The sequence below is a fragment of the Grampus griseus genome (assembly GCF_964374135.1).
Source record: "Grampus griseus genome assembly, chromosome: X".
NCBI classification, from domain to species: domain Eukaryota; kingdom Metazoa; phylum Chordata; class Mammalia; order Artiodactyla; family Delphinidae; genus Grampus; species Grampus griseus.
Window position 1 is genome coordinate 90,477,863 of NC_138999.1, and position 26,418 is coordinate 90,504,280.

The 26,418-nt window shown below is 37.6% G+C and overlaps 1 protein-coding gene across 1 annotated transcript in view; it reads left to right on the forward strand.

Moving 5' to 3' along the window:
- IL1RAPL2 (interleukin 1 receptor accessory protein like 2) overlaps positions 1-26,418 on the forward strand; it is a gene marked incomplete at both ends in the record, with an annotated part of 1,067,560 nt that overhangs the window by 465,147 nt on the left and 575,995 nt on the right. The window lies entirely within an intron of this gene.

Here is a 26,418-nt window from a genome sequence, read left to right on the forward strand (position 1 = left end):
GTCTTGATATTCTTTGTTCCAATGACATAGAGCTTGTGTTACTTTCTCTTACAACTGCTTGTCATTGATGTCCAAGCATTTAGAATAGTGGATACTGTTTGTTAAATATGAATAAATTTCCTCACTAAAGTTACAGTGGTTAATGTTATAAATTACAAGAGGGAAGGGGTTGTCTCTGTTTTGTTTTCCTTTGCCTATTCCCAGAGTTTAGCACAGTGCCTGGCAGACAGAAGTTGCTCAAAAACTGTGTGTGGAATGTATAATAAGGCACCAATCTTGCTAATTTGGAGAAAAAAGCTTAATGTTTTAAAAGGTCATTTAATCATTCTAATCCTGCAAGCTTCTTCAACGCTCATCCATTTTTCTCAAAGTCATGTGCTAGCTCTTCACTAATTCTGGCTGAATCGTGATTATAGTGACAGGTATCAAATGGGAGGAAGGCCAGACAAAATAACAAAACATTTTTGAAGGAATTCAATGTTATTTCACTCAAGCACAGAAATTCCAACTAAGCTAAGAAAAACTGTTTCTAAATAGATGTTCCATTGTATTTAAGAAGTAGGTAATAATAATTTATTACTTTTTTTCTCAGTAGATATTTACAAGGTACTTAAAATTATTTCTTTCAATAGTTAAATATAGTCCTACAAAATACAATTTCAGAATTAGAAGGACCTTAGAAACTATTTAGTTCAAGTTCCCACCCAGTATAGGAAATCTTTTGACAATATCCATTGCAATGACCGCAAACATGTTATTTTTAAAGGCAGTATATTCCATTGTTGAAAAGTTCTTCACTAATATTGACTCAAATTCTGCCTCCCTGTAATTGTTCTGTATTTGGTCCTAATTAAACCTCTGTAGGCACACAACATAAGTTTACTTTATTTTCCACATGTAAATGCTTCATTTATTTGATGACATCAAGTGGAGCTGACAGACTTACCTATTGACCTAGTATGTAACTCTACACTAATCTCTACTAGCTCGTGTCTGAGAAATTTTAAGCAAGGAATAAGCTGTAAGAAGTCATTTGGAGAATAGAGATTATATCCACAATTTTCTCCCTGATCTGTCCCCTCTCCACAGGGAATCAGTTCTCAAGATGCATTGATCACGAGAATATGGACATGGAATCATGCTGGTGAACATTCCTACATAGTTGACACTAGATAGTTGACACTAGATGTTCTCTATGTAAGCTTATGACCACCATTCATTTGTTTAGTGTGTTCCTTCTTCCTGCCTGCATATATTGAAAAGCAAACTTCATCAAGCTTCCTTTCTGAAATTTTACAAGCTCCAAGTTAGTGGTATCAATGCTGTTTTATTGTGATGCCTTTTTTTTTTTTGGCTAAGGATTAAATAAGCTCTCCATCTAGCCATTTGTTAAAGAGGTGAAAGTATTATTCTTACTGGCTGGAGTTGAGTGTAGCAGGTGCATCAAAGTGAATTAATATGCCTCTGAAATGGGCCAGAAATTTTAATTGTGGGAAACTATTCTTTTCATCTTAGTTCTCATTACAGATGACTAGGCAGGGAAGGCTTATGTCGTGACGTAGATGTCAAGTGTATTAATTTTCTCTGAATGCCAGCATAATATTTTCTTATTAACAAACACAACAAGGTAGAATACCAGAGACTCAGTATTCTTCCCAAGTTGATCAAGTATTGCTGTAAGGTTCTGCCAGAAGGGCATCACCATATATAATAATGAGCATAAGCCTCCCCTCTATGACCTTTGATATTTTGCCCAGAAATGTTGTTGAGAGTTGGAAATTAATTACAGTATAGCAAAAAGCTATGAACATTAGCTAAAGCTTCATCTTTGCCTCCTTTTTTATTTCTGAAAATTTGAGTCTGGTGATTTTCCTCCCATTTTTACATGTATGCTATAGAGACTCCCCAAAGAGCAAACAAGGAAAGGGATGTAATTGCTAGATGCATTTGAGTAGATCTCAGATAAGGACAGGGTAATCAGTGAAGTTATAATGCAGTTAGAAACCAATAACATTTTTCCCAAGCAATACTTTCAATATTTGAAAGACTGACAGCCTTGGAGATAGATTTTTTCATTCCAGCAAAGGAAGAACTGTATTGCAAACTACTTTCCCCCAACAACTGTCAACCAAATATTTGTTCAATATGTTTATCATGGATTTTTATTATTTTATGTGTAGGTGTGTGCATTTTATCATGAAAAAGTTATGTGACTGAGGGCTATTAGTACCTTAGTTTGAGCATGAGTGTAAGTTCTATGTGGTGATTTTTTTAGGACAATAGATTTTTAAAATTGGAAGAAGCTAATATATTTTGAGCTTCAGGCCAAATTAGACTAAGAAAAACGATACACTTAGAGGAGTTAGAGTGACTTGTCCAAAGTCTCACAGCTGGTTCATGGGAAACCATGATAGAACTCTTTATGTGACCCTTTTTAGAAGTCATTATACAAAAGATTGGAAAAAAGCCTCCAAAATAATCCCCTCAAGATTTATAACAAATTTGAGCCTTGCTAAATAAGTTGTATCAAGCTAAATAGTTCTTATATAAAGGACATTCTTTGGCACCTTAGTAGCTGTGTTAACTTCTAAGTCATGAGAATACCACAAGGACAGCTCAAACTAAAATGTTTCATTCTGGAAAAAGAAACAAAAACAAATTTTTAATTGAGAATTTTAAACAAGTAAACAACAACTGCAAATAGAAAACAGTCAACTTCCAGAGTGCACTGCTTACATACATATTCAGGGTAATCTCCTAGACTTCATTCCCTTTAGAGAAAGGGGGAATTTTATATTTTATATATATATATATATATATATATATATATAGAGAGAGAGAGAGAGAGAGAGAGAGAGATGCGAATACTTTGTGATTTGCTGTGTATACTTGTATGCAACTAAATCAAAATAATATCCAACAGTCTGCTCTCTACTTCCGATTTCTTCTGCTTAAGGAACTTATACAGCAGTGGCTAAGAAAAGGATCTAACAGAATTCTTCCTCCTTTTTGTGTCCCTGGGTTTCTTCCAACCAGGTTTTAGTGAAATACCTCCTTTTTGTTTCAAGAAATGCCTTAGCGAAATATCTCCTATTGCTCACTCTTAGTTTCTGGATTTTGTTTTTTTAAATCACTTGCTCAAAAATTGGACTGTGTGATGTCTTTTACTTACTCTTTCCTCTTCCTATTACCCTTTACTACCCTCTCCCGTCAGAGCCAACTACCTACCACTACCCTCAAACCAATTTTCACAAGCTGGTGTATATCCATACGTAACTTTCTATACATAAGCACACACATAAGAGATTTTGTTTGTTTTACACAAGTGATATTATGCTATATATTCTGCCTTCTCATTGAATGGTACATCTTGGAAATCCCTCTAAGTTAGCTGGTAAGTCTAACTCATTATTTTAAAAATTACTTTGTAGTGTTGTAAGGTGTGAGTGTATCATAACTTGTTCAACCATTCCTATAGTGTTTTCCTGACTCCATACATTTTATAATATTGCTGACTCACCCTCTTTTTACTTCTGCTCCATATTCCATATATTTTCCAAGTCTCACGTCTCTTCCTGCTATTGCCCTGACTAAGCCACCTCTTCTAGCACTTGCTTCTAGTCTGTCTTCCATTGCCCTCTAGTGATTTCTTATATTTCAGCCTTAGTTTTTTAAAGGAATTGTAAGCTCCTTAAGGACATACGTGGAACTTGTCTAATATCAGCCACAGTAAAAAAAACAAAACAAGTGTGTTCACAGAGCAAGAGTATCAGCTGATAATTTGACAATAGTGAAGTAGAAGTTTTAGAGCTCTGACTCTAGACAAGGAAAGGATAGAAGAATCTCAGAGCCTTTAAGTTTTCTTTGTACTGTTATTTCTGCCAGACATTTAATTCATTTATATCTCTTCTGTGATGATGCTTAGTTCTGTGCATTTTTTTTGGTCTCCATTAAGTTATGGCTTCTTCTTGGAATTTTGATTTTATCTTTATCCCTCTGTTGACTCTTAGCCAGTGTGACTGATTTATTGACAGAATAGAAAGACCTCAGGAGTTCTAGATCTAGGGCCATTCCAAATCTCTGGTAACTCAGGAATTGCTGAAGAGGTATATCTCAGCCCCACATCAATTACTATCTAGCCTACATATTGAGGATGGCTAGGAGTAGAGTTCTTAGTATGCAACTGAACACCACAAGCCTATTGAGAACTAAGTGATCCTCCTTGACCATTTTTGGTCTAGACTCCCTCACCATCCTCCAAAACCAAGTTCATCAAAGCTTCGGTAATGCCTCTGCTTAAAAGCCTTCAATGGCTCTCCAGTATGTGCAGATTAAAGAACAAGTTGATTTGTATGGAAATAGGGCACCTACATATTCAGCTCAAGCTTTCACCACTCCTCATGGTAGTAGTGGTAGTGGTGGCAATGATGATAATTCTTTTTTTTTATTTTTCTTGGCCACGCAGCATGCGGGATCTTAGTTCCCCACAAGGGTTCAAACCTTCATCCCCTGCATTGAAACCGTGGCATCTTAACTCCTGGACCACCAGAGAAGTCCCAATTATGATAATTCTGATAATAATAGCTAATATGTATTGAGTGCTTACTGTATGCCAGACTCATTCACTCTCTACTTAAATCTTCATAAAAACCTGTAAGGCAGGTATTTTTGTTATCCCTATTTTATAGAAGACTAAATTGAGAATCACATTGGTTAAGTAACATGATATTTCAGAGCTATTAAGTAAGAAAACTAGGAATGTTCCACTAAAAAAAATTCACATTCTTAACCACTATTCCAGTGCTTCTCAAATGTTATTATGCATAATAATCACCTGGAGTGCTTTAAAAGAGACTGATTTTCAGATCTCATCTAAGAGATTCAGATTCAATAGGTCTAGAGTCAGGGCTGAGCAATATGCACACTTAGCACCCACAAGTGATTCTGAGGTATCACAGGCCAGGGTTTGAGAAGTACTGTCTTACACCAATGCTTCTCAAACTTTACTATGCATACGATTCACCTGGGGATCTCCTTAAACTGCAGATGCTGACTCAGAGAGTCTGGGGCGGGGTCTGACTTTCTGCCTTTCTAACAAGCTTCCAGGGGATACTCACGTTGCTGGTCCAAAGATCTACACTACTACATGCTTTAGTCAGTGGACCAAGATAGAATGTGAGTTTAGCATAAACATGGAATTAATTTTAGTTGAATAATATGTTACATGATAGATATATACCAGAAAAGTCCCCTGCAAGTCTAATTTCTGTTACTTGAATTCCTTTTTCACATTGACTTTCATGATAATTTCAGGTGCTGCATTATTTATTTCTTACAGATCTCTAATAGCATTCACTTCAACTTTATCAGTCAAGTACTTGGTAAGGAATGATCACTTACACAAATACTCAAGTACTTAAAGAAGGAAGAGCTTACTAAATAGAGAAACCCAGTGGTGAGTTCTTTAGTAAAGTGAATGATCTCTTTTATGTAACTAAGAAATTTAAAAAGAGAAGAAAATCTTAGATTCTGAGATCTGAAAAGGACCAGAGAGATAATTTTATTTAAACTTTTAGTTCTAAAGATATGTAAAGAAAGGCAAGAAAGGGAAGATAGTGTGACTAAATTCACACAGGGAATTAGTGACAGAGCTGGAACTCAAATGTTAGTTTGGTTAGAGTTTTATTTTTCCATATTGAAATTTTTGTTTTCGAAAAGTATCCTTAATTCTATCTTGGCCTGAGTGTTTGAGAGCTGTATTTTTACTGCTTTATTTAAGGAGAAAGAGGTCGACTCTTATAACTGTTTTCCCCTAATTAAATATGACTCTAGACAAGGTTAAGGAAACCTTTATTCTGTAAAGGGCCAGGTAGTAAACATTTTAGCTTTGTGGGCCATATCATCTCTATCACAACTACTCAACTGCTATTGTAGCACAGAAACAGTAATATATAATATATGCATGTGTGTGTGTGTGTGTGTGTGTGTGTATGTGTGTGTGTGTGTGTGTATAAAGTGACCATGGCTATGGACACAGAATCTTGAATTTTCATGAAGTATTATTATTCTTTTGATTTTAAGACCATTTAAAATTAAACTGTAAAAACCATTCTTAGCTCATAAACCATTACAACAAAAAGGTAGCAGGCCACTCCCTCTTGCAAGAGCACAGGAATCACAACTAACTGCTCAACAATCAACAACAGGAAGACACTGGAACTCACTAAAAAGGATACCCCATGTCCAAAGACAAAAGAGAAGCCACAATGAGATGGTACGAGGGGCGCAATCACAATAAAATCAAATCCCATAACTGCTGGGTGAGTGACTCACAAACTGGAAAATACTTATACCACAGAAGTCCACCATCTGGAGTGACGGTTCTGAGCCCCACGTCAGGTGTCCCAATGTGAGGGTCCGGCAATGGGAGGAGGATAGCATAGAGAATCAGACTTTGAAGGCTAGCAGGATTTGAGTGCAGGACTTCGACAGGACTGGGGGAAGCAGAGACTCCACTCTTGGAGGGCATACACAGGGTGGTGTGCATGTCGGGACCCAGGGGAGGGAGCAGTGACCCCATGGGAGACAGAACCAGACCTGCCTGCTAGTGTTGGAGGGTCTACTGCAGAGGCAGGCGGTGGCTGTTTCTCACTGTGAGGACAAGGACACTGGCAGCAGAAGTTCTGGGAAGTACTCCCTGACGTGAGCCCTCCCAGAGCCTGCCATTAGCCCAACCAAAGGGCTTGGGTAGGCTCCAGTGTTGGGTCACCTCAGGCCAAAAACCAACAGGGAGGGAACCCAGCCCCACCCATCAGCAGACAAGGGGATTAAAGTTTTACTGAGCTCTGCCCACCAGAGCAAGAGCCAGCTCTACCCACCACCAGTTCCTCCCATCAGAAACCTTGCACAAACCTCTTAGATAGACTCATCCATCAGAGGGCAGACAGCAGAAGCAAGACTAACTACAATCCTGCAGCCTGTGGAACAAAAACCACACTCACAGAAAGATAGACAAGATGACAAGGCAGAGGGCTATGTACCAGATGAAGGAACAAGATAAAACCCCAGAAAAACAACTAAATAAAGTGGAGATAGGCAACCTTCCAGAAAAAGAAATCAGAATAATGATAGTGAAGACAATTCAGGACCTTGGAAAAAGAATGGAGGCAAAGATCGAGAAGATGCAAGAAATGTTTAACAAAGATCTGGAAGAATTAAAGAAAAAACAGAGATAAACAATACAATAACTGAAATGAAAAATACACTAGAAGGAATAAATAGCAGAATAACTGAGGCAGAAGAACGGATAAGTGACCTGGAAGACAGCATGGTGGAATTCACTGCTGTGGAACAGAATAAAGAAAAAAGAATGAAAACAAATGAAGACAGCCTAAGAGACTTCTGGGACAACATTAAACACAACAACATTCACATTATACGGGTCCCAGAAGGAGAAGAGAGAGAGAAAGGACCCGAGGAAATATTTGAAGAGATTATAGTTGAAAAATTCCCTAACATGGGAAAGGAAATAGCCACCTAAGTCCAGAAAGCGCAGAGAGTCCCATACAGAATAAACCCAAGGAGAAACACACTGAGACACATAGTAATCAAATTGGCAAAAATTAAAGACAAAGAAAAATTATAGAAAGCAGCAAGGGAAAAATGACAAATAACATACAAGGGAACTCCCATAAGGGTAACAGCTTATTTCTCAGCATAGGCTCTACAAGCCAGCAGGGAGTGGCATGGTATACTTGAAGTGATGAAAGACAAGAACCTACAACCAAGATTACTCTACCAGACAAGGATCGCATTCACATTTGATGGAGAAATCAAAAGCTTTACAGACAAGCAAAAGCTAAGAGAATTCAGCACCACCAAACCAGCTCTACAACAAATGCTAAAGGAACTTCTCTAAGTGGGAAGCACAAGAGAAGAAAAGGACCTACAAAAACAAACCCAAAACAATTAAGAAAATGGTCATAGGAAAATACACATCAATAATTACCTTAAATGTGAATGGATTAAATGCTCCAACCAAAAGACACAGGCTCACTGAATGGATACAAAAACAAGACCCATATCTATGCTGTCTACAAGAGACCTACTTCAGACCTAGGGAAACATTCAGACTGAAAGTGAGGGGATGGAAAAAGATATTCCATGCAAATGGAAATCAAAAGAAAGCTGGAGTAGCAATACTCATATCAGATAAAACAGACTTTAAAAGAAAGAATGTCACAAGAGACAAGGAAGGACACTACATAATGATCAAGGGATCAATCCAAGAAGAATATATAACAATTATAAATATATACACACCCAACATAGGAGCACCTCAATACATAAGGCAACTGCTAACAGCTGTAGAAGTGGAAATCAAGTGTAACACAATAATAGCGGGAGATTTTAACAGCTCATGTACACCAATGGACAGATCATCCAAACAGAAAATTAAGAAGGATACACAAGCTTTAAATGACACAATACACCAGATAGATTTAACTGATAATTATAGGATATTCCATCCAAAAACAGCAGATTACACTTTCTTCTCAAGTGTGCACAGAACATTCTCCAGGATAGATCACATCTTGGGTCAAATATCAAGCCTCAGTACATTTAGGAAAATTGAAATCATATCAAGCATCTTTTCTGACCACAACACTATGAGATTACAAATCAATTACAGGGAAAAAAAACGTAAAAAAGACATATACATGGAGGCTAAATAATGCGTTACCAAATAACCAAGAGATCACTGAAGAAATCAAAGAGGAAATCAAAAAATACCTAGAGACAAATGACAATGAAAACATGATGATCCAAAACCTATGGGATGCAGCAAAAACAGTTCTAAGAGGGAAGTTTAGAGCAATACAAGCCTACCTCAAGGAACAACAAACATCTCAAATAAACAATCTAACCTTACACCTAAAGGAACTAGAGAAAGAAGAACAAACAAAATGCAAAGTTAGTAGAAAGAAAGAAATCGTAAAGATCAGACCAGAAATAAATTAATTAGAAAAAAGAAAACAATAGCAAAGATCAATAAAACTAAAAGCTGGTTCTTTGAGAAGATAAACAAAATTGATAAACCATTAGCCAGCCTCATCAAGAAAAAGAGGGAAAGGACTCAAATCAATAAAATTGGAAATGAAAAAGGAGAAGTTACAACAGACACCGCAGAAATACAAAGTCTCCTAAGAGACAACTACAGGCAACTCTATGCCAATAAAATGGACAACCTGGAAGAAATGGACAAATTCTTAGAAAGGTATAACCTTCCAAGACTGAACCAGGAAGAAATAGAAAATATGAACAGACCAATCACAAGTAATGAAATTGAAACTGTGATTAAAAATAATCCAATAAACAAAAGTCCAGGACCAGATGGCTTCACAGGTGAATTCTATCAAACATTTAGAGAAGAGCTAACACCCATCCTTCTCAAACTCTTCCAAAAAAATTGCAGAGGAAGGAATACTCCCAAACTCATTCTATGAGGCCACCATCACCCTAATACCAAAACTAGACAAAGATACTACCAAAAAAAGGAAATTACAGACCAATATCACTGATGAATATAGATGCAAAAATCCTCAACAAAATACTAGCAAACAGAATCCAACAACACATTAAAAGGATCATACACCATGATCAAGTGGGATTTATCCCAGGGATGCAAGGATTCTTCAATATACACAAATCAATCAATGTGATACACCATGTTAACAAATTGAAGGATAAGAACCATATGATCATCTCAATAGATGCAGAAAAAGCTTTTGACAAAATTCAACACCCATTTATGATAAAAACTCTCCAGAAAGTGGGCATAGAGGGAACCTATCTCAACATAATAAAGGCCATGTACGACAAACCCACAGCAAACATCATTCTCAATGGTGAAAAACTGAAAGCATTTCATCTAAGATCTGGAACAAGACAAGGATGTCAACTCTCACCACTATTGCTGAACACAGTTTTGGAAGTCCTAGCCATGGCAATCAGAGAAGAAAAATAAATAAAAGGAATACAAATTGGAAAAGAAGAAGTAAAACTGTCACTGTTTGCAGATGACATGATACTATACATAGAAAATCCTAAAGATGCCAGCAGAAAACTACTAGAACTAATCAATGAATTTGGTAAAGTTGCAGGATACAAAATTAATACACAGAAATCTCTGGTATTCCTATACACTAATGATGAAAAATCTGAAATAGAAATTAAGGAAACACTCCCATTTACCATTGCAACAAAAAGAATAAAATATCTAGGAATGAACCTACCTAGGGAGACAAAAGACCTGTATGCAGAAAACTATAAGATACTGCTGAAAGAAATTAAAGATGATACTAACAGATGGAGAGATATACCATGTTCTTCGATTGGAAGAATCAATATTGTGAAAATGACTGTACTACCCAAAGCAATCTACAGATTCAATGCAATCCCTATCAAACTACCAATGGCATTTTTTACAGAACTAGAACAAAAAATCTTAAAATTTGTATGGAGGCACCAAAGACCCCGAATAGCCAAAGCAGTCTTGAGGGAAAAAACCGGAGCTGAGGGAATCAGACTTCCTGACTTCAGTCTATACTACAAAGCTTCAGTAATCAAGACAATATGGTACTGGTGCAAAAACAGAAATATAGATCAATGGAACAGCATAGAAAGCCCAGAGATAAACCCACGCACCTATGGTCAACTAATCTATGACAAAGGAGGCAAGGATACACAATGGAGAAAAGGCAGTCTCTTCAATAAGTGGTGCTGGGAAAACTGGGCACCTACATGTAAAAGAATGAAAGTAGAACCCTCCCTAACACCATACACAAAAATAAACTCAAAATGCATTAGAGACCTAAATGTAAGACCGGAGACTATAAAACTCTTAGAGGAAAACTTAGGAAGAACACTCTGACATAAATCACAGCAAGATCTTTTTTGATCCACCTCCTAGAGTAATGGAAATAAAAACAAAAATAAACAAATGGGACCTAATGAAACTTCAAAACTTTTGCAAAGCAAAGGAAACTACAAATAAGACAAAAAGACAACCCTCAGAATGGGAGAAAATATTTGCAAATGAATCAACGGACAAAGGATTAATCTCCAAAATATATAAACAGCTCATGCAGCTCAATATTAAAAAAACAACCCAATCCAAAAATGGGCAGAAGACCTAAATAGACATTTCTCCAAAGAAGACATACAGATGACCACGAAGCACATGAAAAGCTGCTCAACATCACTAATCATTAGAGAAATGCAAATCAAAATTACAATGAGGTATCACTTCACACCAGTTAGAATGGGCATCATCAGAAAGTCTACAAACAACAAATGCTGGAGAGGGTGTTGAGAAAAGGGAACCCTCTTGCACTGTTGGTGGGAATGTAAATTGATACAGCCACTATGGAGAACAGTATGGAGGTTCCTTAAAAAACTACAAATAGAATTACCATATCATCAAGCAATCCCACTACTGGGCATATACCCAGAGAAAACCATAATTCAAAAAGACACATGCACCCTAATGTTCATTGCAGCAGTATTTACAATAGCCAGGTCATGGAAGCAACCTAAATGTCCATCAAGAGATGAATGGATAAAGTAGATGTGGTACATATATACAATGGAATATTACTCATGCATAAAAACGAACGAAATTGGGTCATATGTAGAGACATGGATGAATCTAGAGGCTGTCCTACAGAGTGAAGTAAGTCAGAAAGAGAAAAACAAATATCGTATATGAATGCATATATGTGAGACATAGAAAAATGGTACAGATTAACCGGTTTGCAGGGCAGAAATTGAGACACAGATGTAGAGAACAATCCTATGGACACCAAGGGGGGGAAAGCGGCGGGAGGGAGGGGGTGGTGGTGTGATGAATTGGGAGATTGGTATTGACACATATACACTAATATATATATATATATATATATATATATATATATAATGGATAAGTAATAAGAACCTGATGTATGAAAAAATAAATAAAATAAAATTCAAAAATTCAAAAAAAAAAAAAGACAGCAGGCCATATTTAGCCCAAGGGCCATAATTTGCTGATCTCGCCTATAAATTAGTTCTTCCAATCAAATGCTAATATAATATTTCCTCAAATTGAGCAGGTATTTATTTCTTGAGTATGACGTGGAAAATAAGTAGTCTTTCAAAGTTCACTTGCAGAGTTAGTGGTGTTACAGGAATTTTATTTGCAAAAGAAAGCCAACAGTCAGAAAGAGGCATATGGTTGCTTATGAGTGGATATTTATGCGTTGCTAAGTTATTTCTAATCTCCAGGCAGAAATGGGGAAAGCCCAAGTAGGTAGGCATGCTACAAAGCAATTTGCTTCACCATAGCCATAGTAGTCTTTTTAACGAAAAGGACTTTGCAGTTCTTTAAAGCAGCCTATGTTCTATCCTACTCACAGTTTAGGGGATACGGAATATGCTGAAGTTTTAATGCAGTCTGTTCCTTTAATTCATGACAGGGAAGCAGGAAAATGACAATAGTTTGAAAGCAACTGATGTACAGGTGGCAATTGGTGAAATACCAAAAGTTTCAAGCTAAGTCCTCTTGGTTCATTATCAGATCACACCACAGTACCAAGAAAAAAAGGAAAAATGTCATATTAGCATAGATGTTTTGCAAATGTCAGATTTAACAATGCTTAGGTGACAAAGTTGGTGCTCCACCATTTCTTTCTTTCTTTATTTTAATCAAAGGGAAATCACAGTTGGAAATCCAACCAGAATGCTATCAAATGTCATTAGCCTTTGTATGCTTTATTGAAAATGGTGGGTAGGTTTCCTCTTCTTAAAATGGTTCAATTAAGATAATTTTCAGCATTTAAAAGTCAGTAAGTGTCCATATAATAATAACATTCAATGCAAAATTCAGGGTTCTTTAAAAAAATAGGTTTCAGGGAGAAAACACAAGCATGAATTTGTCCATTCCAGCATGATATTTTTGCAGACTGCCCAGCCTTGGAATAACCAGCTGCAACAGGAAGATGGCCAAGGAAAGAGGATGATGTGCCTGGCTGGCTTCCTACGCTTCCTCCTTTCCCAAACCCATGACTTCCCTCATAAAAAGTTATCCCACAAGGAAACCTAGAAAAGAAATTTTACTAGGCATATATGTAAAAGAAAGAATTAAACTCTCAGAATATTTACTAAGAACTGGTCATGCTGTTTCTTGTATTCCCTGTATTGTGATTATAGCAGAGAGAAGACATTTTGATCAAACTCATTGGGGGAGAAGAGCACAATTGGAAGTTTCTTGGGTTCTCAGAGGTGAAACTTAATTGAAATCAATATGGGAAAAAGCAATGAGTAAAAACTGCTGCTCTGAACATAGGAAACTTTAATCAGCTAAAAGCGTGATATGTGTAGAGTTCCTTGTGGAGTTGAAGTTTGTTCAATAAAAATGTTTCTATGAAGTTACATTGTTCTCCCTAGTTCACAGGCACTAGTTGAGCATCAGGATCACCACCATTGCTTCTTTTCTTGTAAACATCCAAAAGTTTACAAATATGAAGATATCTATAATTATCTAAAAACCTACTAAGATATTGAAGTGGAGGTAGAATTAATTTTGCCCAGTAAAGACATTATTGGAAATATTGGGTGTAAATAAAACCTCTGAATCAAATTTTGTTTCCCCACTGATTTTCATAATTTGGGAGAGAAATTTAATGTTATTTTTATTGATCTTCAGTAGACTGTGATTTCTAACAGTTTAGCATTGTATCTTTTCCGTCCTACTCCTAACTTTTGTGAAATAGCAAGTTATAAGCAAATATTTAAATGTACTTGGAACTTAAGGCAATTCAACTTTAATATTTTAAGTATGGTGGAAATAATATTTACACAAATAGCCATCTCATTTTATGGGCTCTTAATTTTAGGATTTTATGTAATGGATTCTACCTGTGTGTGTATAGGAGTGTGTGCATATGTGTGTGTGTATACACCCCAAGTGTCTTTCATATAAATTTTCTCTCAGGACCAACAATCAAATAATTTCAAATGATATATTTATTTATATTCCACCATCACAGAAAGACCTTTAAATGTATTCTTATCAGAAAATGAGACATTCTACCACTTTTCTGTGAGATATATTATTGCCTAGTGTTTGTAAGACTGTCTTGCTAATCTCTGACTGCATTTTATTTCCAGTTTCTGATTGACCTCTTCAACTTGCATGATTTCTGATGCCACCAACAGCTTTTATTAACTATAAACATTTACCTGTGATGCAATAATAGTTCAAAGTTGATTCAGTCATATTAGTTAATTACCTGATCAATCTAGTGAGCAAATTCAATTCAACCTCTTTTCTGATGGAATTGGCCAATGGTTTGAATGAAATTTCTGGTCAATTAAATAAAGATTGTAGCCAAAGTAGTTTCACATAGACACAGCCATACTATGGGCTTCCATCCCCCAACTCCATGTCATTGAACCAGAGTAATGTGTTGCACATTCATTCATTCAGCAAATGCTTATTGATTGCCTATTATGTGATTGACACTGCTCTAAGTTCTAGAGATACAGTGAGGAATAGGACAGTGTCCCTCTCTTTAGTATGCTTATAGACAATTATTCAAGGGCATAAGGACCCTGCCTTCAAAAGCCGTGTGGCAATGGAGTAAACAGAGGTATAAATACAGAGGGTTTTACTCTTTCCCTAAGAGAAGTAGGCAAGGGTCCCTGGGTACACAAATGGACCAGTGGCTCGTTTTGTCTCAGGGTCGACATGAAGAAGTACTAAGAGAAGACTGAGCTGGCATTAGAGAGTCAGTAATTGCTCACTGCCAGGTGAGTTTGGGAGTCCTTTTGGCAGAGGGAATGATGTAAGCCAAGGCACAGGAGGGGAGGGCTTAGGAAAGGAGGAGTGGTTTTGGAATGACACCACTGCCACTTACTGGGTGGGGGACCTCAGGCAGGATATTTTGCTTTGTTGAGCCTCTTTCTATCGCTAGTAAAATAATAAATAGTTTAAAATAATTAAAATATATGCTGAAAGTGTGTTAGTTCATTTTTAAGAAAGTGTGGTGGGAAGTGTTGAAATGAGCTGGCGGGTGGGGGTGTCTTTGGCAAAAGATGAGGCCAGTACAACAGGCAGATGAGCCACGCTAAGATCAGAATTGATTTGATAGGCAAGGGAGAGCCAGCAGAGGTTTTTAAGTTGACAGAGCTTCCATCCTCCTGTATTGTGTTAACTGTTAATCAGTTTGTCAGGAAAACGTAAACACTAAATTTTCTGGCCAACATCATAAAAAAAAGAAAAAGAAAAGGATTATTCAAGAGCAGTTGCTTGCTTAGTTTTCCCCACTCTGGTATCAACACTGTGATTCTAATAGCCAAGTAGGCTTCACTAGGTCAGGTACTTAATAGTATTTACTAGGGTTTTTAATCTGAGGAGTGGCAGGGGATATTTTATGGGCAATGAAATAAAGAATTGATAATTATGAGGCCCCACACTCTGTAATGAGGACTATATACATTTTACAAGACTTTACAATGAATTCTAATGTCAGCCTCCATTTATTTTTCAGAAAGAATCTAGTGCTAGTCCTGGCCAGGTATGGATCTTGTGTGTGCCCTATGTTTGTATGTATTCCACTGAGTCTAATCTCTGCCTTTTATTTTCTTGTAAGGCTGTTCATTCTAAGTCCATAACTTCAGAAATTACTGTAAAATTGCTATATACCTGCTTCTCCAACTGGAGTTTGTTATCTCTCTAATCTCTCTACCAGAATTGTTCTGCTGGTTGGGGCCAACATGGGGCAGAAAAAATGAGGGGTGCTACTTTGGAGAAGTCATATCTTACTTGGATTCGGAGCTAAAAAGTGGAACCCCCGCTTGGTACTATTTGTGCTATTTGCCTATGCCATCTCCTGGGTAACACAATTAAACATTTCCAGGTAATGGTCATTACTATTTAATGTATTTAATAAGTATGCCTTGCCATACCCTGTGGGATACAGTAGCATAAGGAGACCCCTCCTGGTGCTTTTACTTCAGTTCGTCTCATGAGTTTAACTGCTATATTTGGTGACTGGTGGTTCAGTACTTAGAGCAGCCATTAAATGATTTGGTGTGTTTGTAGGACTCTCCTAGAAACACGTGTTACTGTTTTTGCATTTCTTTCTTTCAAAGGCTAGCAAAATGCCAATTTAGTTGGTTGTTTATCTAGATTAAAATAAAAGTAGAATTTAAAAAGCAAATCTTTATGCTGTCCAAGCATTTCATTATCCATTTGCAGACTGCATTACATGGAAAGACTCATTTTGCAATAGTACAGATAATTGCTAAATAAATATTTTTGCCATTACTAATACATGATAGTAGAACTAGAGTGGAGAACTAAACTCTAAGGTCTTTGGAGATATGAGTTGTACCTTAAATGATATTTGTAATCTTTAATAACTGCATAGTGATGGGCACACAAATGCTCAAAAATGATTTGATAAACTTAAAATATCAAAAAGTTGATAATGTGTTACTGCTCTAGTTTAGGGATTTCAGAGGAAGCTTGGAAAATATTTACCTTTCATAGTCTTCCACGAGAAGATATTCTATGCAGATGGCCAGATCCTCCCAAAGACTACTGCCTTTGCACACTGTGTCAGGAGGGGTTTAGGGTTTTTAATTACTAGTTACTGTTCTGCTCTAGAGAAACCTTAAGCAGAGGTTCTAAAAACTCAAGCTGCAGACTTGGAACTAACTCCACACTTTAGCACTTTCTTAAGATTGCCATTACAATGAGACCTGGGAGAGAGATTGCCACAGTGGTCTAGAAGGCAGTATCATCATCTTTAATGGAATCAGCTCCATGTATGTCAAATAAAGCGTGGAATTAAGACTAACCAGGGGCATCAGGGAGGATAGTGTTTTGTGACTTTGTGCATTATCGAATGTATTCAAGTGTTAACAAGATGATTACTCACTGCACCTGAATATGCATCCAGGTTAATGTTTTCTTATTGAAAGGAGATTTCATTAGGATAGTGCTCATTCACGTTTATCCAGCTGACTTCAGGAGGTGGTATAGATTTTTCTACAGCCAACAACTGTTATAAGGCCCAGGCTTATATTAGATTTTCCCTAGTACTGATTTTGTTTACTTTGACCTTTATTGTCTGTTTCTCCTAAACCCTCCTTTTTGGGCAGTTGCAAATGGGTGCAGTAAATATCATTCATGGAGGCACATGCAAATGTGATCTGTGTTTTCTGTCACACTCTGCTACAGGCAGTGCAACAAATGCGATGAAATAAATGAGCATTTGATTGACTACAGTGAGACACACCGTTAAGGAGGCTGTGCTCAAGTGTGGTGTTTATTTACATGCACTAATTGACTCAAAAGAGTGTCATCATAATTTGCTCATGGTGCATGTATTCAGGTTTTTTGGAAGAACTGAAGTCATTGTCAGAAAATTACAGTATTATCTCAATATTTTAGTTGAAAGTAGGTTGTGACAACAACAAACTCCTATTTTCTTCTAACTCCTCACCCTTGCGTCACTGTGTACACTGCATATGAAAATAGAGTAGCAAGAGATTAGAGGAGGAGGAATAGAGAACTGGCAGGATTCGTTAGGGAAATTTTCTGGAGAAATCAACTTCTAAATTAACTTATGAGAGGGATATGGGTGAGAGGGCAGTAGAGCCAAGTTACTATGTCCTGCTGGGTTTTCTTATGCCTGGGAATGGAGAGATCTTGGGCAGAGATAAAGCTATATAAACTCATAGTGGATAGAGTCACTCCTGCACCCCGAGCTGTCCCCTGCCCTACCAAGTAAACCAAGTGAGGAATGTGGAATCCATCCAAGTCATTGTGTGCTTTCTAGTGGTAGAATGAAGACTTACAGAGGAGGAGAACCTTGATGAATGGAGAGGGAGGAATGCAAGATGGCCTGAGGCAGGTAGTGAGAGTGGACAGCCCTGTAAGAAGGGGCCTTTCTACATATTCTAGAGTCGTGCTGTACAGTGCAATAGCCATTAACCACATGTGTCTATTTAAATGTAAATGAATGAAAATTCAATTCAACTGAAAAGTAAGTTCCTTAGTTACACTAGCTACATTGCAAGTGCTCAATATGGCTAACCACTACTATATTGGAAAGCACAGATACAGAACATTTTTACCACCCCAGAAAATTCTATTGGAAGCACTGTTCTAAAGCAATGGGCAGGAATAACTATTTGACACCTTAAGTGATAGGAGGCCCTTAGAGAGCTATGAGTGCCAGAGTGACCACAAAACTCTTTTTTTGTATGTGTAAACAAGTGAGAACACTACTGTTGTCTTCCCTTGCACCCTTCCCTAATGCCTCCACTGACCAGCAAGAAAATCCATTTAGATGGTTCAACTGTTATTTTGGATGAATTAAAGCATTAGTTTATGTTTTCATTCTTTCATTCAACAATGGAGCAACTACCATCTTTGAGGCACTATTAGCAGATATTGTGGAGTTTGTGAGGTTAAATTAGGCACTACCTGCCCTTGAGGTATTTATAATCCAGTGGGATAACTGTTAAGAAAAAAAGAGAGAAAAATGGAAATCACCAATAGGGGGCATAGGCAAAGTGCTATGAAAAGTGAGAGGAGGAAAACTCCTCTGGGGCTAGGGAACTGGAAGGGTAGCTGCCATTTATTGAGTGGCAACCTAGTACATGCCAGGTTTTTAACCTAGGTAACCCTACGTTATACTCCACCACGTCTAAAAAGGTACATTCTGTTATAGAAATCATACATTTTCAGTAGTAGCTAAATATGAATATTCTTAGAGTCCACAGGATGGTATACATCATTTCTTGACTTTGTAACCCATAGAAAGTCAGACTCTAATTAGCACTTGGTACTACCTTCCCTCTTCCCCTTTCCACTCCTCTGCCTTCTCCCCAGAGTCCTGGCTCCATCATGCTAGTAGCCCATATGGTGGAAGCCTGTGAAACTATCCTTCCTGGATCCATGCTGGTTCTTTTAGACTTCCACAGAGATAAGGTTAAATGCTTTTGGCTTATTGATGTTGGAGCAGCACAAAGACAAATAAAACTCTTTCTTGCTAATACTGATAATTTTTGGTGTGTAATTTTGCCTATGGTGCTAAAAATAACCCTTACTATACCCGAGGAATAAGACTGGAAAGGAGCTATAGGGGCATGACACTTAATCCTGTGCCCTCTCCCAATACTCACAATATCTCACCTAATCAGAAAAGGTTTTATGGAAGACATAGAAGAAATTTGGATATTGAATATGCTAAGAGGACACTGTATATACACTGACAAATCCAAGTGCCAGGGTTTTTTGTTGTCATTGCTTGTTTGTTTCTTTGTTGTTCGTTTGAACATATTACACAAAATAAGTCATTTGCAGATTAAATTCATAACAGCGTGTAGTTCAGTTTGAGAAAGGAAATGGAATATGGAAGGGAGCAGTGGGACCTAAAGCAGGAGAGATTGGTAGAAAGAGTCTAGGTTGGGGAAGGTCTCAAAAGCTAAATAAGTAGTTGGAATTTACTTGGTAGAAATAAAAACCCAAACCATCAACTAATGTTACCCCAGCTGTTTAAAAATGAGAAATTATTGTTTGCTCTCTCTTTTTATAGATGAATCTCATATTGACATAGACAAATATCATCTAGCTATGTGGTAGAAGAGAACATGTGGTAGAGCTGCCTACTTGGTTCATTTAGTTACCATTAGGCATGAAAGGGTTCAAGTATGACAATGGGAGGAAGAAGATACAAAAGAAATACACTTAATTAATGACCTCTGATCTCAGAGTTTATAGCTTGATTAGGGGATAGATTGTAGTCACACAACATACTGAAGAACACTGTAGCAGAAAATGCCACTGAAACCTCAATAGTCATTCTACTTTTTACCTTTTTAAGGACCCCAATTTTGTTGTTGACAGCAACTTGCCTTCTCAGATTCACTTGTAGCTATGGTGGTTTGTGTGATAATTTCCTGCCGAATGGCACATAGATTGAGATTAGGAACTACCTCTTCCTGCTTTCCTTCCATTTTTGGTTAGAATGCACACACTATTAGGCTGGAGGTAGAGCAGCCATCCTGGGACCAGGAAATGACAAGCACAAGGATGAAAATCAAACGTCATAGATAAAGTGTAAGGATATAATGAACCTGGAATGTTGATGACATTGTGAAGGATCTGTCCCTGGCCCTGAACTGCTTACCTCTGGCGTTTTCATTATGTGAGAGGGAGAAAAAAAAAACAAAATACCCACCCATTTGTTTAAGCCACTGAATTTGGGTTTTCTGTTACTACTCAAAGCGAAATGCAAACCCAATTGATACAATGCCATGGAGTAGACTATCCCAAAATGCAAATGAATATGTAATGCTAACACCCTAAGAGGCTTTATGGAAGAGTTTTCAAGCTTAGGTGGAAGCTTTGAAGGATTAAAGGAGCAATTTCAGGTGTTTGATAGCAAATGCTAATGTGGGGTTGTAGTATAAAATTATGTTCATGAGAGGAAGGCATTTTAAAGAAATCCAAATGTGGAATACATTAATATTAGTGGTATGAGAAGTGGATGTAGGTGTGTAAAGAGGTACAAGTGGTGTAGAACGGACATCAGATATCATGGGGCCAAACAATAACTACAAAATCCTCCAAACTAATAGGCTCAAAAAGAGGTTGCAGGGGAGTGACCGGCCAGAATGCAAAGCCCCTTCTCTGGGATCCACATCCTCATTTATTCTTATAAATGAATCTATGATGTATCTCAGGCCTAAATGAGTGCCATTCTTTTTCATTAGTAAGTTCTTTAAAATCAATAATGTTTTCTTTAAGGGAAAGCTTTAGCTATTACTAATTTATATCTCATTAAATTTTCACCTTGTTTTCCAAGGTTCCGTCTAAGCTACATCTTTCATTAAGATTTTAAGCTACAGGCTATATGTAATTTATTGAAATACCCCAGATAGACAGGAAGAAATATTTGAAACACATAGGTGAACATTAGCTTAGAAGGCTTAGAATGTTGCAAGCCTTTGAATGATGAGGTTTATCTTTATAGGTCACTTAAGGAATGTCAAGTGAAATAACCAGTGATATTGTAAGTTAGAGAGAGAAAGAGAAAGGTAGAGACAGAGAGATCGAGAGTGAAAGAGAGAGAGAGAGAGAGAGAGAGAGAGAGATTCTTTTCCCATCTTAAGTTTGTTGGTCGAAATAAATTAGGCTACAATTTTATGTAAAGTACCTAAGGCAAGCTACTATGCCTCAGAGAAAGGAAACCTTAGGTCTCATCATTTTGGATGCCATATTTCAGGATATTTGGGTTTAAATAGGGCCCCAAAATGACATTATAAAGGGTTATATACCCTAAGGCGAGCTGTCATAGAGACTAAGAATTTTGTACAGTTTTCCCCCAAAAATAGTTGGCTGAAAATATAACATCAGTACCCTATTATTTTCCTTGCATAAAATTAACACATCAAAACCAATGGTTTTTTTTCAATTATGTGGCATCAAATGAGTCTTAAAAGAGATTAGGACAAGATCTGTGGTAGCTTTGGAGAATTCCTGCAATTGACAGTTTGACACAGCATGGTTTCAGATTATGTCAAATCCTACAAAACATGTGTAGCCCGCTTGGGAAGAGGGATTCTTTTCAATTTAATCTTGTTGGAAATATTTGCCACGAAGTAATAATAATGCCTTTAATATGCAAATGATTATAATTGCATTTATTACACTGTCAAATGCAAGCTCAAATACTGGTTCTTTGTTTTACAACCAAGCATATCAGACAAAGTAAGAGAAATGACTGCTTTCATCGTTAAGTTCATAAGAGGAAGAACAAATTCTCTTTTCCCTGAAGTTGCTTGCTTTTTCTCTCAGATGTGTAGATGTGTCAGATGTGTTCTTTCCTCCCAATCTCAGTAAAAAAAGAAAGAAGAAGAAGAATTGAGCTGATCACTGAAGGATTTTGACATTCAGATTTTTCTCCTTAGTCTTCATCTGTATCCCAATAGTCCTTTAGGTGCACAACACTTTTTTTTTTTTTTTTTTTTTTTTGCGGTACACGGGCTTCTCACTGTTGTGGCCTCTCCCGTTGCGGAGCACAGGCTCCGGACGCGCAGGCTCAGCGGCCATGGCTCACGGGCCCAGCCGCTCCGCGGCACGTGGGATCTTCCCGGACCGGGGCACGAACCCGTGTCCCCTGCATTGGCAGGCAGACTCTCAACCACTGCGCCACCAGGGAAGCCCGGTGCACAACACTTTTGCTAAGACAAATTGCACCTTTGAAGGGGACTTTGCCATAAAGTACTCATGTAACTACCTTTATTCTTATCTACTGGTTGATCTTATTGTACTTTTTTCCCCAGGTGTCTCATTTTTTTCCTCATCACTTAAACAGGAATAAAGTTTTGTCCTGTTCATTTTTCCAGCAATTTCCACTTCATTCACCTGGGTTCATTTCATCTTTCACTTCTTGTTGGAGAGGCCCTTCCTAGATGCTATGTTTTTTCCATCATTAGGCACAAGGGGGGAAGAGAGGGGAGGTGGAGCCAAGGAAATAGTCCCTCTGCAGCTTCAGTGAGGGTTGTTTAAATCTGTAACTTTCAGAAGACATTTCCAGTGTGTGGGACTTTTCTATTTTTTTGCATAGAGATACCTTTATACAGAATACTTAGTTCTCTTGTTATACCTCCTGTACCCAAGAGATTACAGCCAGAGTCTCCTTTGGACATACGGTGTGGAGTGTGTGTGAATCTGTTGTCTTCCCTCTGTTTCTTTGCCTCCCTATTTGCTCCTGCCAACCTTTCCAGTGCGCATGGCTTCTCCTTCTCGCCTTGGTGGAAGCAACCACTTACTGACACCAATGCCTCATCATTAGCAACGTTTTTTTTTTCTGAGTTACTTTTCACTTTTCTGTGTTCTTCTTTCCGTCTACCTATGATAGATAAATCAAAAGATTTACCATTAATATTGGGAGATTCTGGGCTAAAACATTTTGTTTTTTTTCTTTTCACTCCTTTGAATCACAGGCAGTTCAAGCTCTTACATCAGATGCAAAACTTGGGAGGACTGCACATTAAACCAGTTTCAGCTATTAACTCCTCTATGCTAATTAGGTTGTTAGAGGTTAGCCTCACTATCAATCAACCTCTAAGGGGTGAGGCCAAAGATAGATAAGTTTGGGTGCCAAGGGGGAAGGAAGGGGCTAGTGCATGGGGTCTTCTTGAGAAGAGTATAATCTATCTCCTCATGCCACTGTCCTTATGCAAGTTCTTTTTCAATAGCTTCCCAAGTGTATATCCTTCACATTCATCATCTGCTCTGCAGCCAGAGTGGTGGTGTTAAAACTCACACATCCTGCTCAAACCTTTGGTGGCTCCCCCTTGTTTATGGGATAAAATTTTTGCTCCTTGGCATAGTTAAGATCCTTCAGGACTTGGCCCTAGCACCTCTTATCTATCTTTCGCTATCACTTACCATCTTCTCACTTTGCTTTCTAGTCCTGCAGAATGGTTTCTGCTTTCTCCATGAGCCCTCTGTGGTTTGGTGCCTCCCTGTTTTTGTTCACAGTGTTTCCTATACTAGGAGCATTTTTATTCTAATTCTTTGGCCAACTACACATAGCCAGTGCCTACCACAGAACCTGAAACATAGTAGCTGCTAGAATCATATTGGTTGAATGATTGAATGACTGAATGATTTTTATGTACCTCTTAAGACTTTGTTCAGGGGTTCCTTCACTGACTACATCCACATACGTTCTCCACCAATCCAGGCTAAGCAGGAACCTCTCTTTTCTCCCAAAGCATCCCATACTTTCCCACCCCCCATAATACTTACCATAGAGGAAAGCTGTGAACTTCTTTAAAGGCAAGGGCCATGTTTTATTCTGTTCTGTGTCCTCAACACCTGATAAAGGGCCTTTCCGAGAAGGGATGCTCAATAAGTGTTTCTTGAACCCAAATCTTTTTTTAGAGAATGAGGGTAAGAAAATCCCTTGTCAAGTGAAACCTAATTTCTGCTCTTCTAACACCAAACCAGACTCCTGAAGCCAGAACTCTTAAGTCCTTTTAGTAGTGGTCACTATTGTGGATATTAAATTGAGATAGTGCTTTATGATATAAAGCTGCTTTATGAATTCTAAAGTATTAAACTGATGAGTTGCATTATTATCTATTTTGTACATGTCAAATAAAAGAAACAACTCAGAGCACTTCCAGTGGAAGCCAGAACCCTGCACTTTCCTACTTCAACCTTCCTCTGTTCCCTTTGGTTCCTAAAACTCCTAGTATTCTCCCGCAGTGATCCAGTACAGAGAAGGAAGCAGACTGGTGAGGGACTGTCAGAGTGGGGATTATTTTCAAAGAAGAATAGCATTAGTTATGATCCACTTTCTTAGATTCAGAATCACCCAGCTGCAGAGATGACCCTGCAGACTCAGATTTCAAACACTAAACAGATTCACTAGGTACACCTAGGATGGTTGCTTCCTTTTAATATGCCTCTGAGTGTTTGAGAGGTATAGGATGTTCTCCTCTCTGTCTCTGTAGAAGTCAGGTAATTTCTTTTGGGGACCCAACTCTACCACTGTGATCCAGCCTGCACTGATGTCAGTTATCTCCTTTGCTACTATGACTAGAGTACCTCTCACTCCTAAGAAATTCATTCTGGGCTGTGTGTTCTGCCATTTCCTGAAAACTAGGTATATCCTGCTCTGCCTTTAAGCTGGCCTGGTCCAAGCAGGTTCTGATCCCTCTGGCACTGATTGTATGCCCTATTGTGGTTCCGAATTTCCCTCTAGTCCTTCATAGAGCTTCCCCTTCCTGTCCCTGCTCTACTAAGATTAGAAAGTCTGAGAACGTATTCTACAGCCCTAGTCTATGAGAGGGTGGGAGAAGAGTCTTGGACTCCCCCATTCCTTCTATATGAGCAATCTAGAATTTTCCAAATTATCTTATCTGGCTAATACAAATCTTATATTTGTAAATTGTACTTCAGAAACCACCCTTCCTGTCTTCTAATTCACTTATTTTTTAATATAACACATTTATTGAGATAAAATTCACATACCACACAATTTATCCATTTAAAGTGTAAAATTCAGTGGTCTTTAGTGTATTCACAGAATTGTGCAACCATTACCACAATCAGTTTTAGAACATTTTAGAACAATCAATCCCTCCCCACCCTCCAAATCAGCCCCTGGCAACCACTAAATCTACTTTCTGTCTCTGAGCCTATTCTGAACATTTCATACAAATGGAATCATATATGTGGATTTGGGGCCTTCTTTCAATTTAGTGTAATGTTTTCAAAGCTCATCCATGTTGTAGCATGTATCAGAACTTCATTCCTTTTTACGGTGATAATATTCCATTGTATGGATATGTCACATTTTGTGTATTTACTCATCTACTTATGGACGTTTGGATTGTTTCCACTTTTTGGCTATTTTGAATAAAACTTCTATGAATATTCATGTACACATTTTTGTGTGCACATACGTTTTTATTTCTGTTGGGCATGTACCTCGGAGTGGAATTGCTAATTCACTTTTAATATTAAGACTCCAGACGTCTATAGAAACACAAATACCCACTTTGTTCCATTATGATGGTGGGAGGAGGAACACATTGCCACCCCCACCCTCTAAATCAGTAAACAAACCTAATTATTAAAGGAAAGTTGCAAGGAAAAGAGGAAGTTGCTTTTTTCCTGCCTTCAAAATAATCAAAGCATGGAATTATTATGCTTATAAACCTCATGTAATGAGGTAATGTGGATTTTTTGCTTATCAAAAGTCAATGATAAATTATAACATGTTCTGTCTTCTCAAGACTCTCTACAAATTACAATTCTGATGAAAAATGTAATGTTTTAACTTTCAGCTTACACCTGAACAGCAACAGTGGTTTGAGAGTATACAAAGTAAGTTATTTGAAAATATACTATTTGGATTTTATAAATAGTATGCTATGGGTGTGTCACCCAATAGATTTCATAAAACCTATTTTCTTCTTAAATTTACTTAACATTTTATTGGAACCTAGGAAACCTGTTTTGGTGCAAAGGATTCCACAATCCTGTGAGGGTGGGGAAGATAGTGATTTATAATTTCCCCTTAAAGAGATTTCTGAGTTGCTATTTCATACCCACTAATGGGTTTGAGTTTCTTCCTGAATTTAAGACATCCTTTAAAGAAAGTTTCCTTGATTAGCAAGGACATTCTCATAGGTCATTGGATGTACATGCTCTTTGGCTCTGTCTGTGAAGCAGAAAAGAAAACCAAAACACTGAATTCATGAGGAATGAAAAGATGAAGCCAACTTCTCAGAGACAGAGAATTTATAGACAACAAACCACACTGTTCTTTTAGTCTG